Raw genomic sequence first — 12704 nt, forward strand, 5'->3', positions numbered from 1 at the left:
CCTACTCCTCCGTTCTGGTGTGTGAACTTAAGCTGGAAAGGAACAGGTGTTCTCTTCATTCAGAAAGTGAACTAGCAATAAAGACGCCTTTAAATCTTGTTTTTATCTTAACACATTTGCTGTATGTTTAAGGACAGAGGTCAAATGTCAGTTTGTCACTTTACTAACTGTTGCTTATTTTATCTGGAAAATGGTGTTTACTTTTCTTTCTCCTAAAACAATTAGAGGTTTTTGTCAAATGAGCTGTCTGACAATCATTGTGAAACAAAGGGCTGCAAGATGTAAGTGTTTTTCCTAAAACAACACTTAAACAGCTTATAGATGAATAGTACAAGTATTTTAAAAAATATCAGGAATTAGGAAAACATTTTTTTAAATTCAGAAGTGTGATGCAAACAAAGATTTCAACAGGAGCAAAAGAAATCAGAACACTTTACTTGGTGATGTGCAAATGCCAAATGTTTGCAGAAACTCGATTTCGACACATTGCACACTATAAATTTTTATCAGTAAAAACACGTCAGTATGAAATTTTGTGGCCATTTCAAAGGAAAATCTACTGGTTGCAAATCAGTGTGCTAGCACTTAATGCTTCAGGTATGTATTTATTAAAAGCAATAGTTTTTAAACATGATTTAAAAAAACATTTTCTGCCCCTGCCCTGATGACAATGTGATTAATAACCTAAGAGGCAAGGCTGTGGTCATGTGTATCCTATATGTGGCTAGATGTGTACTGTATATGAAGCAAAGGTTTGGTCTATTAAATCAAATAAAAGTGTTTTTTTGCTGAAAACACGTATTTGAAGGTTCTCTCATAGGTGATAAAGAAGAAAATGGGGGTTCAGTGAACTGAAATATTTGCCCATGATCACATCATTTAAAACCAGTTTATGGGTCAAGAGCATTATAATTAGGTCGAGTAAATTATTTAAGTCAGTAGACCTGCACATCTAGTAACATTTTTATGATTTTTTGAGGCCTGTAACTCTAAATGCAGGCCAAAAGAACAACCCCACTGAGGGTATGGAAAGTAGCACTATCGTAGTACTCTTTTACATACTCTTACATGCCTTTGTGAACCAGCACCAAAATGTCCAACTTTCAATGACTACAGAATAAAAAAGGGTGTGGTCCTTTCTAAATATAATTACTGTAATGAACAGTCCCTGAATATTCCCATTTTAGATGGTTTAGGGTCAATCCACAAAGGCATATATGAGAACATAAAAGAGTACTGAGAGAGTACCATTTTACATACTCAAATGCCACTGTGAATAGCCCCCCTAGTGTACATGTTGCTGATTTTCCAGTTCTACGATTCCACCAGTAACTTAGTGGATGAAGGCATTGTTGAGCCACCCTGTAAACCATTCGTGCATCATAAAGTGTACACCACCCTGCCTAGGCAAAAGTAAAATAAGCATATAATATTGGCCAACACAATGTAAAAGGACCTTTTGCTTGAAAGCAATAGGTCTGTGCACACAATTTTGCAGTGGATGACATACATATTTATGTTTGCAAGTGACAAACCAACTAAATGACATTTAGTAAATATAACATTAGGAAAAGCTTAATCCACAATATACAAATAAGAAGATGAGAGCAGGGTGCATGTTTTATGCGGATTATGGGACCTCGACCACCAATCAGAAGTTAATGTTGCAGCACAAATAGCGCATAGTACCTTTCAACAGAACAGGTTAAACAGTTTACCGTGAATAAATCCAACAAATATATGCCACACAGTTGGCAATCACTGTGTCCAAAACAGCACTTCGACCATGACACAACAAACAATGACATTTGGCGTAACACAACATACATCCAACATGGTTCCGTTATGTCATGTAATAAGCTACTGTGCTGCCCAGGAGAAGTCAGTGCACCCATCTAACAATACTCGCTACACAACACCTTTATATTTCAACTTTCTTAAAAAGATCCCACTGGAATGATACCTGAAAACCTGATGCCACAGTCAGTCACGGATGGCTTAGCCGAATAACTGTTGTCAGTACTTCAACTGCGCTATAAAATGCCTACAAAATATAATACAAACTAAGCCACATAGTTGGAAACATCTGCAAACTCAACTGCCCCCTCACCACCACACACACACATCTCACAACCATTCTGATAAATTTAGCAAAAACATACCACACCCTGACATGTAAAACATTACATCATAACTATTTACCCATGCTTTCTAGGATTCAATCAGCCTAGGCCAGCAATGGACAGTCGATAGCCCCGCTTAACAAATAAAAAAGTGCAAATACATCCGGCACACCGACTTCAAGTACATACAATAGTACAAGATTCTCTTAAAGGTTCGGAAATGCAAAAGAAGTGATGGTTTTGCTGCAGAGGGCAGTTAAAAAATTCGGAAGTAGAATTTAGGAGATTCATTAATAAACGTTCATGCAAAAGAGTTTTGGGTTCAAACACAATATTACTCGCATTTTTTACTATCTAGTGTACTATTTTGTCCTTTGCGAGCATTGTACATAAATGTTACAGCAATTTTTTTAGAATGTTGGTTGTGAAGGGCAATTTACGACTATCACCTCAACAAATCATGTGTTCTAACACAGTGTTCAACATCCCTACTTAGTGCCACAACACACCACGGTCCATGCCGCATTGTCCTACACACTGATCTGCAAATTGTTCTAACCCTTGGACGTGCGTTATAATTCTCTCGACCCGATTTTGGCCAAATTGAGGATATCAGATGTCTATGGTAACGTTTTGAGAAAATATACAATTATTTATTGTTTCAGAAAAAAATACCAATAGCAATCACTCTTGGAATTTTACCACATTTGTAGTTTTCCAGTTTATTTAAACTGTTCAAAATGTACTCATGGAGACTTTTAACTATATCCCTCATTACGGGTTGACACTTAGGGCCTGATTTTGAGTTTGGCGGATGGATCACTCCGTCACAAATGTGACGGATATCCCTACCGCTGTATTACGATTCACATAGGATATAATGGGATCGTAATACGGCAGATGGCATATCCGTCACATTTGTAACAGAGTAACCCCATCCGCCAAACTGCAAATCAGGCCCTTAATCTCGAAAGCCCATGCAAGATCCACAGATCTGTTTACTTTCACCAGGAGATCTTGGCTGCTTATCTCTGGGTGAAACTCTTGGCCACAATGGGCAATTAACAGGGAAACGGAACTCAGAATTACCGATGTCCCCCAATAATTCCTCACTTCCTAGTGGAAACTCAGGATCCAGCGGGTAATGGGCTGGATTTGCCTCACCCACATTTACCAACACCCTGGTATCTGTAACTTCAGGGGAGGGGAAATGCAGGTCCATTTGGCAGGCCACTCAAAGACCACCTTGGCGGGACATCTACACCAGCAAACAATGCATTTGCACCTGTAACTCTTCATGTTGTTCTCTAGAGAAAATATTCCTCCCTCTTGCCCCCTCAAGAAAGATGATTCATTTTGCCTTTGTGATGAATACCTTCACATGCACTTTTGTGGTGGACAACTTCCCATAAAAAAGTCTCTGAATATCTACAACTTTATGTCATGCTAGCAGATTTTCCATCATGGTAAGAACAACTTATGATTGTAAATCTTCACAAAAACTGATTCTGTGGATCTGGAAGTTGAAATCGTTCTTACAAATTATTTTCTGCACCCATATGTAAGACTCAGTGGCTCAAAGACCTTTGAGGATCAGGTCCACTTCTTTAGATCTGTCACTGGTCTGTACACTGCTCAAGTAACCATGTGGATTAATGTTTGTACAGCCCTACGATTCAACTTTTCTGGCATAAATCTGGCTTTTTTTAAACACTTTTTATAAATGCTAATATATCACTACTCATCACTGCACAACTTAAAACATTCAAACAACTTAAGTGCTGTGCATGTGGATAATCTGTCAGAAAGATCCCCCAAATCGGTTTCACACAAATACTAAGCTTTCCATTGCCTTGGGAACATCTTCTTGACAATTTCACATTTTAGAAGTTATTCAAAAGAAAATAACATTCAGATCTTGCATTTTAACTAGCAACTAAAAAATGTTCGCTCTGATTTAGCTAAGAATATAGAGGGACGAAAAATATAAATAGCTTTCTCCAATGTAAAGTTTCAACCAGGTTATTATTTTGTTGGACTCGGTATATGTGACTGAATTGTAGACAGTTTCACAGATGTGGTATTCACATTATCACTACGGTACATGTAGCAAGTAGAATGAATTGTCATCCAGCCTTTAATTTAACCATTTTTGTTACGGTCACCATAGAAAATAGTGTATGACAAAACAATACAGACTCTGTTTGCCAAACACCATGACTCTACAGAAAAGGATGAAACCGGTGAGGAGTGCTGGCGAATAGAGCCATATCCAACAGACCACAACTTGTCTTCAAGTGACAGGTACTAACACAAGGAAATGTTAAACTTTAGGTTTATGTACTCTAGCAGTCGCAAAACACAAATTCGGAAAAAAACAGGGTTGCAATTACAACACTTTCAAATGCCGTATAATATAGCCAGAGAAATATATATATATATATTTTTTTAATGAAAAAAGGAAAATAAATGCATTTAAGAGGACCACGACCCCTCTGCCATCAGTTCTCACCTCTGTATTCCAATCACTGCAGAAGAGCAAGGATTGCTACTATGGAAAGTTTTAGTTAGGCCAGAAAGGCAGTGCAGGCTAGAGGATTCAACTTAAAATGGCCACCGCAAATTTCACAAGATGTTGTCACTTATTCAGTGTGTTTTTTTCGAAAAAGAGCGGACCTCAATCACAGGCACAAGATATTATTTAAAAAAATTCTGTGATGCAGCTCTGTGAAAGGATGGCACCAGGGATAGGCGTGGTGGGCACAGTACAGCTCCTCCATCTTAAACTAACTCCCCGTGCTATTCACTGGACATCACCGGGGTATTCACTGCACCACACATCATTACTTATTGCAGATTAGAAACCATTTAGCTAAATGCTTTTGATTCTAGCCACAAAGACCTCAACTACTGTACCAGAGCAAGGCCAAGCATGTAACCATCTGACTGCAGATCTACAAAAAACGCTCCAACCGGTCCAGCCTTCGAACAGATAAAAAACGTGTTTTAATCCAAAGCACCGATTCGGCAGGAGCAATATAGGAGGCATCCTTTCTGCTGCAAAACCACCATCCCACTACCTTTAGGCTAAACTTACCGTACAAATGTGGAAACTACTAAATTATCAGCAAGGAAAGACAGGGCTCCTTGTCCCACCGCGCCAGAGACTGCAGCCCGAAGAGCATTTATAGTCTGGCAAGGGTGCAGTTAAACTGGGATCAGAGGAGGAGGGTGGAGCCAGAACCCCCCTTACTCCCTGGCGGTGTCCTGGAAAGCGAGGGATGACTGGACTGCTCTGAGGGAGTTCTACACTCAAGAAAGACTCACATTTAGGGTGAGACGTCAAGGCTCGCTGCTCCTATGGTTCTAAAGCATATCAATTACCTACTGTGACACAGCTAATCTAATGTAAATATCAACTGTTTGAAAGGAAATTTGTCCACACAAAGCATACTGATACTGATAGAGAAATCAGCCTGCCCTCAAAAACACTCCGTAGAATCACACGGTCTAGTCATAACCCCAGGCGCTTATTGGTAAAGGCGTTCCCTTTGAAAAAATTGTGTTGATAGCTTTAATAGATTTGCAAGTACGTAACACAGATGCATCTTTCATCTCCAGCTAAGTGAAAGGCCATCTAACAAACATCAAAAGAAATGTTGTTTCAGACAGTGACCTCAAATGTACTGATGTTCATTGCAAGTATCGTAGAAGGGTCATTAGCTATCATGTTTTAACCGAGAACAAGTTCATTCATGTTAAGTGTTAAAAGATTCTCTGTGTGAGATTCCATTTGCTATTTGGGTTTCAGGGAAAATCCTGACCAAAAGCACATACCCGCCCCTTACAGCACCGTACACTGCATTTCTGTTCCCACCACCCAAAGAAAGAAACCAAGTAGGAACGACGCACAGAGCATTTATAAGTTCACAGAAGCCAAATATGGGACACCGTACATGGCTGGTGATGATTTCATATATATTAAGCATACTGATCGACAAATCGTGTATCTTATAGAGGGGATATCAAAGTAAGCCTTCTTGGAAGATCACAGGGTCCTAGCAGGTGCTTAACAATAGAACCTGAAAGGCACAAAAACAAAGGACCCTTGCCAGTGAGGGTCCTATGGCACATAAAAAGTAATTTCAACTCCTCAAGTCGCTTCAATGTCAGGCAGAAGTGAAACAAGATGTCCATGTTATGAGGAAAACGTAGACCCAAAATCAGACTGGCTGTCGAATTTGTGGGTCAACTGTGACGTGCTGTGTGTACGTTCTACGGGTTTTACGCGATGCAGTGACTCCGCTTGTGTACCTGGGCTGGGATTGGATCAGATGAAAAACTCGCTACTGTCCAACCTGGTGTGTTATACGTACATGGCTGATACTTAAGAAGGTCTAACAAAGGGCGAGTAGCCAGTTCAATAGAAAAGAGAGAAACCAGTCACGCAAACTGGGCTAAGTGTGGTCACTAAATGAAGGTAATGCAAATGAAAACAGCTATCATTTGGGGGGAATCATTACATGCTTTGTGTCTGTATCCAGAAAGTCAGAATGATAAACGACTGGGGTAACGAACGTCTATCTACACCAATATTTTCAGAGAAAAACCTTAGGCAAGAAAAACTGTCCTACCCTTGAGTTTTCTGCAAAAAGCAAGATGGAGAACATGCTAAGAACGAAGTCTGCAAAGCGGACTCAACAAACCAGTGGTTTCTGGGTTTGAAGCAATCACATAATCTACTTTACTGTCTATCCTCGGCAGCAGTACTTACAGTCTCGCAGCAGTCAAATTTTTGTTGTGTACGGCACTGCAAATGTTTTTTGTTAGTTATTAAAAAAAGAAAATCCATAACATAAAACTTCTTGTCTTGCAATAAGTCTGAAATACGTTAACTATCAGAGGTTCAAATTCTGCTCTCCAAAAAGGTCGCACTTGGAACCCTACCTGACCTAATCTAGGCACTTCATAGAAATGGTAAATATTATAAGATTGTGTTTGCGGAATAATTATACTTAATACTTTGCTATGCCACGCTTTGGAGGTTGATTCTCTTTTGAAGAAACGAGGATCTCCATCAGACGACGACTCCTTCCATGACGAACATGTTTTTCATTTCTGAATGTCGACTTATAGGGAAACACATGTCCATTACAAATTATGTTCCAACTCATGTATTAGGTACATTTATTCCCCTTACAAATCCACACACTTGTCCGACTAACAAAGCGGTTTCATGGCACTCTTATGCCTCTTAATGCTATGACATCTACATATTACTTTGGGTGGGCAGCCAAGCTTGGCATAGGTTCCTATTGAATCTGCAGTTCTTCGATACAGGTTGCAAGATTCACTATTTGTCCTTTAAATAAGTTCGCAATGCAGTTTTGTGGTTTTTTTATCAACTTTAGACATAGTTAGGTGGTTATGCAAAACTTACTTGTCTGATGTAAATAAAATGAAAATATGTTCTTGACCAATTAACTATGAACGATCATGGATCACTGACTAGAAGTTCTAACGAATTTAAGTATCAAGTCTCGTGTGGGGTACACTATGACAAACTTAGACACTGATATGCATTTGAAATTTGGTATAAATAAACAACAAAAAAGCTAAACTAACTTTATGAATTATGCTTATGCATGCAATACGAAAAAAAAGTCAAGCACTACTTAGGGGCAATTTTGAAATCCTAGGTACTTACATTTTCTCCTTGCTTTATAGGTGATGTTATCAAACAAACAATTAAAACAGAATTAATAGCTCGAGCTAAGTGAACGTAGTGCCCGATAGGCCAAGCATTTTGAACACTTACATTTTAGGTGCCCAAAAATATCACTTTGCAGCCGAAACAAGTTTTCTATTCCGATTTATAAAACAGGGTTGCCATAATTTTACATGCAGAGAGTACCATTTGCGAATGAAGAAATTTCTCCAGCAAGGTGTATATTTCACATTTGCAAATTCCATATTAAGAGTGGACTGGTGGGGACTCTAAGCTATGCATAAGAGCCAACGTAGGCAAACAACCAAAATGTCATACGTTTGTGTGCGCTCCCAGATAGTTTCCCACCCCAGAATCGAATGTAACTATTCCTGTTAGGGGCAGCAGCAGATGTATTTCCAGGGAAGAAATGAGGAGGATACACCCCGAGAGCTAATGTGGGTGCAAGAGGTTGTTCCGCAAGGAAAACTATTTCCCCAAAAAGAGGTGGGAAAGGAGCAGGAGGAATGTGCAAAAGCACGCATGTCTGGTACGGACAGGGACATTTTTTAACTCTAGATATGAAAAAAACAGTATGAAAACATTCAATGCAATGGGATAAAATGGCCATGCATTTCGTTCTGTACACCCGAGATAGTTTGTGAATTATATAAATGTCAGACATTTGAATCAAATGTCTAACTTTAGAATTAGATACTAATAACTGTGTTCTTTCTATTGGGTGTAATGTTATTCTTACTATTGGAAGCACTCAATGGTGGATGAACTGAATACTATTAGTAATAAAAGCATGCAACTGCTTGAGCCATTTCTGGGTGAATTGATGTTTCCAATTATTTACATATCTGATATAATAAGTGAAACATAACAGGAATGTGTGTAGCCTTGGAATAAGGAATAAGGGAGTCACCTGGAGAACCTCACCGACAACAACACCACCGCCTTACTGGACAACCTCGCCAACCTGGGACTGAATCAGCTAGTCAACACCCCCACCCACTACGCCGGACACACGCTCGACCCCATCTTCTCCTCCAGCAAACACATCACCTTCAGCCACACCACCGAACTCACCTGGTCGGACCACAGCTGCGTCCACTTCATCTTCAAGAAGACCACTGTGCACCACCACACCCAGCAACCACCAAGAAGACACTGGAATCGTATCACCACGGATCAGCTCGCATCAACCCTCTCCCAGAACCGACCCACCAGCACCACCGACCCAAACGAAGCCGCCAACAACCTCACCAACTGGATCTCCGACTGCGCCAACCTCCTGGCCCCCCTGAAAACTCAAGCCAGCACCAACAACCACAAGAAAAACTCCTGGTTCACCCCCGACCTCAAGGACTCCAAGAAAGAAAGCCGCGCCCGCGAGAAGACGTGGCGCCTCAACCAGACCGAAGAGAACATGTCAGCTCTCAAGGACGCCACCCGCCAACACCACCAACACCTCCGCGCCGCACGAAAAACAGCCTACCGGAACAGACTTGACAACAACGCCCACAACAGCAAGGAACTATTTGGCATCGTCAAAGAGCTCTCCAACCCGGACGCAGAGAACAACTCCATCCCTCCATCACAGGACCTCTGCGACTCCCTCGCGACCTTCTTCCACCACAAGATCACCGACATATACAACAGCTTCCCGACCACCGACGCGAACCCCCCCCCGGAACCCGCTACCGACATCACCACCATCCTCACCTGGAGCCCAACCACCACCGAGGAGACCACCCACGTCATGAACTCGATCCACTCCGGATCCCCATCGGACCCCTGCACGCACCACATCTACAACAAAGCCGACGACATCATCGCACCGCACCTCCGAGATGTCATCACCCCTCCCTCACCACCGCCACCTTCCCGGAGAGCTGGAAACACGGCGAGCTCAACGCCCTCTTAAAGAAACCCACAGCAGACCCCACCGAACTCAAAAACTTCCGGCCCATCTCTCTCCTGCCGTTCCCCGCCAAAGTGATTGAGAAAATTGTCAACACTCAACTCACCAACGCCCTGGAAACCAACGACTCCCGCGACCCCACACAGTTCGGTTTCAGGACCAACCACAGCACCGAAACCGCCCTCATCGCAGCCACGGACGACATCAGAGCCCTGACCGACAAGGGTGAGACCGTGGCCCTCATACTCCTGGACCTCTCCACAGCCTTCGACACGGTCTGCCACCGCACCCTGATACAACGCCTCAGCAACGCCGGCATCAGAGGCAAGGCCCTCGAATGGATCATCTCCTTCCTCTCCGGAAGGACTCAGAGAGTCCGCCTGCCCCCCTTCAGATCCACAGCCACGGAGATCATCTGCGGCGTACCTCAAGGATCCTCCCTCAGCCCCACTCTCTTCAACATCTACATGACCCCCCTGGCGAACATCGCACGCAAACACGGACTCGACCTAATATCATACGCCGACGACACCCAGCTCATCTTATCCCTCACAAACAACCCCACCTCAGCCAGGACCAGATTACATGAAGGAATGAAGGAATTGGCGAACTGGATGACAGACAGCCGCCTGAAACTGAACGCCGACAAGACGGAGGTCCTCATCCTCGGCCCCACTCCCACCGCATGGGACGACTCCTGGTGGCCCCCCACCCTAGGCAGCACTCCCCAACCCACCGACCACGCGCGCAACCTTGGCTTCATCCTGGACTCATCCCTCACCATGACCAGACAGGTGAACTCGGTGACCTCGGCATGCTTCAACACCCTACGCATGCTCCGCAAGATCTTCCGCTGGATCCCCACCGACACCAGGAAGACCGTCACCCACGCCCTAGTCACCAGTCGCTTGGACTACGGGAACACCCTGTACGCGGGCATCACCACCAAGCTACTGAGGAAACTCCAACGGATCCAGAACGCTGCCGCAAGACTCATCCTGGACATCCCTCGCCACCACCACATCTCAGGACACCTGAAAAAACTCCATTGGCTCCCCGTCAACAAGAGGATCACCTTCCGACTCCTCACCCACGCACACAAAGCCCTTCACAACCTCGGACCCAAACTCATCAACAACCGCGTCTCCTTCTACACTCCTCCGCGCACTCTACGATCCGCCGGACAGGCCCTGGCAGCCGTACCCCGCATCCGCAAAGCCACCGCCGGAGGAAGATCCTTCTCTTTCCTGGCAGCGAAGACCTGGAACTCTCTGCCCAGCCACCTTCGCGCCATACCTGAACACCTCTCCTTCAGAAGGCAGCTCAAGACCTGGCTCTTCGAGCACTGACCCCCCCTCCCCCCCCCCCCCAGCGCCTTGAGACCCTTTATGGGTGAGTAGCGCGCTTTATAAATGCGAATGATTGATTGATTGATTGATGGTAACATTAAACATATCACCTCGTGTGTAGTATTTTTCAAAAAATAGCATTGATTAAGGTATGAGATTTTTCACCATGTGATTTTTTAACTTTGGCTTTGAGGAGAGGTTCAAATTCTTCCATTAAAAGGTGTGTAATATTAGGCCATCCTCTTCTTTCAAAATACAGGAGGACAAGGAAGATCTCGTGCCAAAGATTTACATGACAAGTGAAGACCTGAATGAATAATAATAGCCAACAGCTGCCTTAAGCTCTGCAACATCTTTACTGTGCTGGGGATAAGAGACAACTTGCACAGAGATCACATTGTCCATGAGATTCCACGTCAATGGAAACGCCTGTATCTCACAAAAAGGATTCTGCTTTATTGTCGCACTTACACAAGTGGGACATGATGGCCCCATTATATCACACTTAGATGTTAAAAATAATCATAGATTCCCACATTTTTTAAAGTATTAAATCTTTATATATATATGTGAAGTCAATGGAAATCATAGTGTAATCATCTTCGAATCAGTTCTTTTGAAATTTGATAGACTCGAGGATACCCCAAAAACAGAATAATTAACATCTCTTCAGCGTAGGCTTGTACTTGGTTACATTTCTCCCTGGGGCGTGATGAAAGAAGAAAGTTAAGTAATTATTTAGATTCATTTATTGTGTAGCATTTATTCTAAGTCGAATAAATGTGAATGTGAATGGGTTTGTTATAAGTGGTCGTGATGAAAACTTCAGATGCAGCCCGAAAAGGTGTATGGTTTGAATAGTTCAAATAATTCCACTGGAAATACCCAATACATGAATCTTCCAAGCTCAAAGTCTTTTGTGACTACAAAGCCCACCAGGAATGCTAATCACAAGCAAGGCAATAACGTTCAATGGTTCTTCAGCTGCCCATTAGTAACTGTACCCAGTCAAATTGATCTTCTTTAACCTTAAATGCACCTGTAACCTGTCTGTAGGTTATCACTGACTGTGCTTCTTTAATGATTACCATAAACATAAAATATCTCACTAGCACTGTATTGTTAAAACAATATATGCATTTATAGTGGGATTGTTCCTCAGAGCAACAGCCTCCTCTCGTACATATGAAGATCACTGAATCGTCAAAAACAAATACAGGAACTTGAGTCTGTAAGGTCAATCAAGCAAAAGCATTAACCAAACCAGCGTTGAACACCCTGAGAATACACCGGGCTGGCCCATCAGGGGATGTATTACACATAGTGCCCTTGGGTGGAATAGGCACGTGTGCCTGCTCTTTGCATCTCAGGGCACTATGGTTTACAGAAGGGGCCCCAGACACTTGTGCAACTCCTTCTGTAACAATGATAGCGCTGGCACACATGAAGAGCATGTCCTTTCTTCAGGGGCGCTTCCTCATTTGCATGAGCGATGACCCCAAGTAAATGAGAATCACTTTGCCCCTGCACCCGCACCATATTACAGTATGGAAGAGCATGCAGAGTCAAAGATGCCTTTAGGAGGTGCAATGAAA

At 42.8% G+C, this 12704-nt stretch overlaps 1 protein-coding gene across 5 annotated transcripts in view; it reads right to left on the reverse strand.

Annotated features, from left to right (window-relative positions):
- LOC138299827 (broad substrate specificity ATP-binding cassette transporter ABCG2-like) overlaps positions 1–12704 on the reverse strand; it is a 676683-nt gene that overhangs the window by 356854 nt on the left and 307125 nt on the right. The window contains exon 1 of one of the 5 annotated variants that reach the window (XM_069238450.1): positions 5221–5291. The exons of the other annotated variants lie outside the window; for them this stretch is intronic. The gene's annotated coding sequence lies outside the window, so the exon portion shown is untranslated. Of the gene's footprint in view, positions 1–5220; positions 5292–12704 lie in introns of those variants that run through there. 5 annotated transcript variants of the gene reach the window in all.

Source organism: Pleurodeles waltl, chromosome 1_2 (assembly GCF_031143425.1).
Source record: "Pleurodeles waltl isolate 20211129_DDA chromosome 1_2, aPleWal1.hap1.20221129, whole genome shotgun sequence".
NCBI classification, from domain to species: domain Eukaryota; kingdom Metazoa; phylum Chordata; class Amphibia; order Caudata; family Salamandridae; genus Pleurodeles; species Pleurodeles waltl.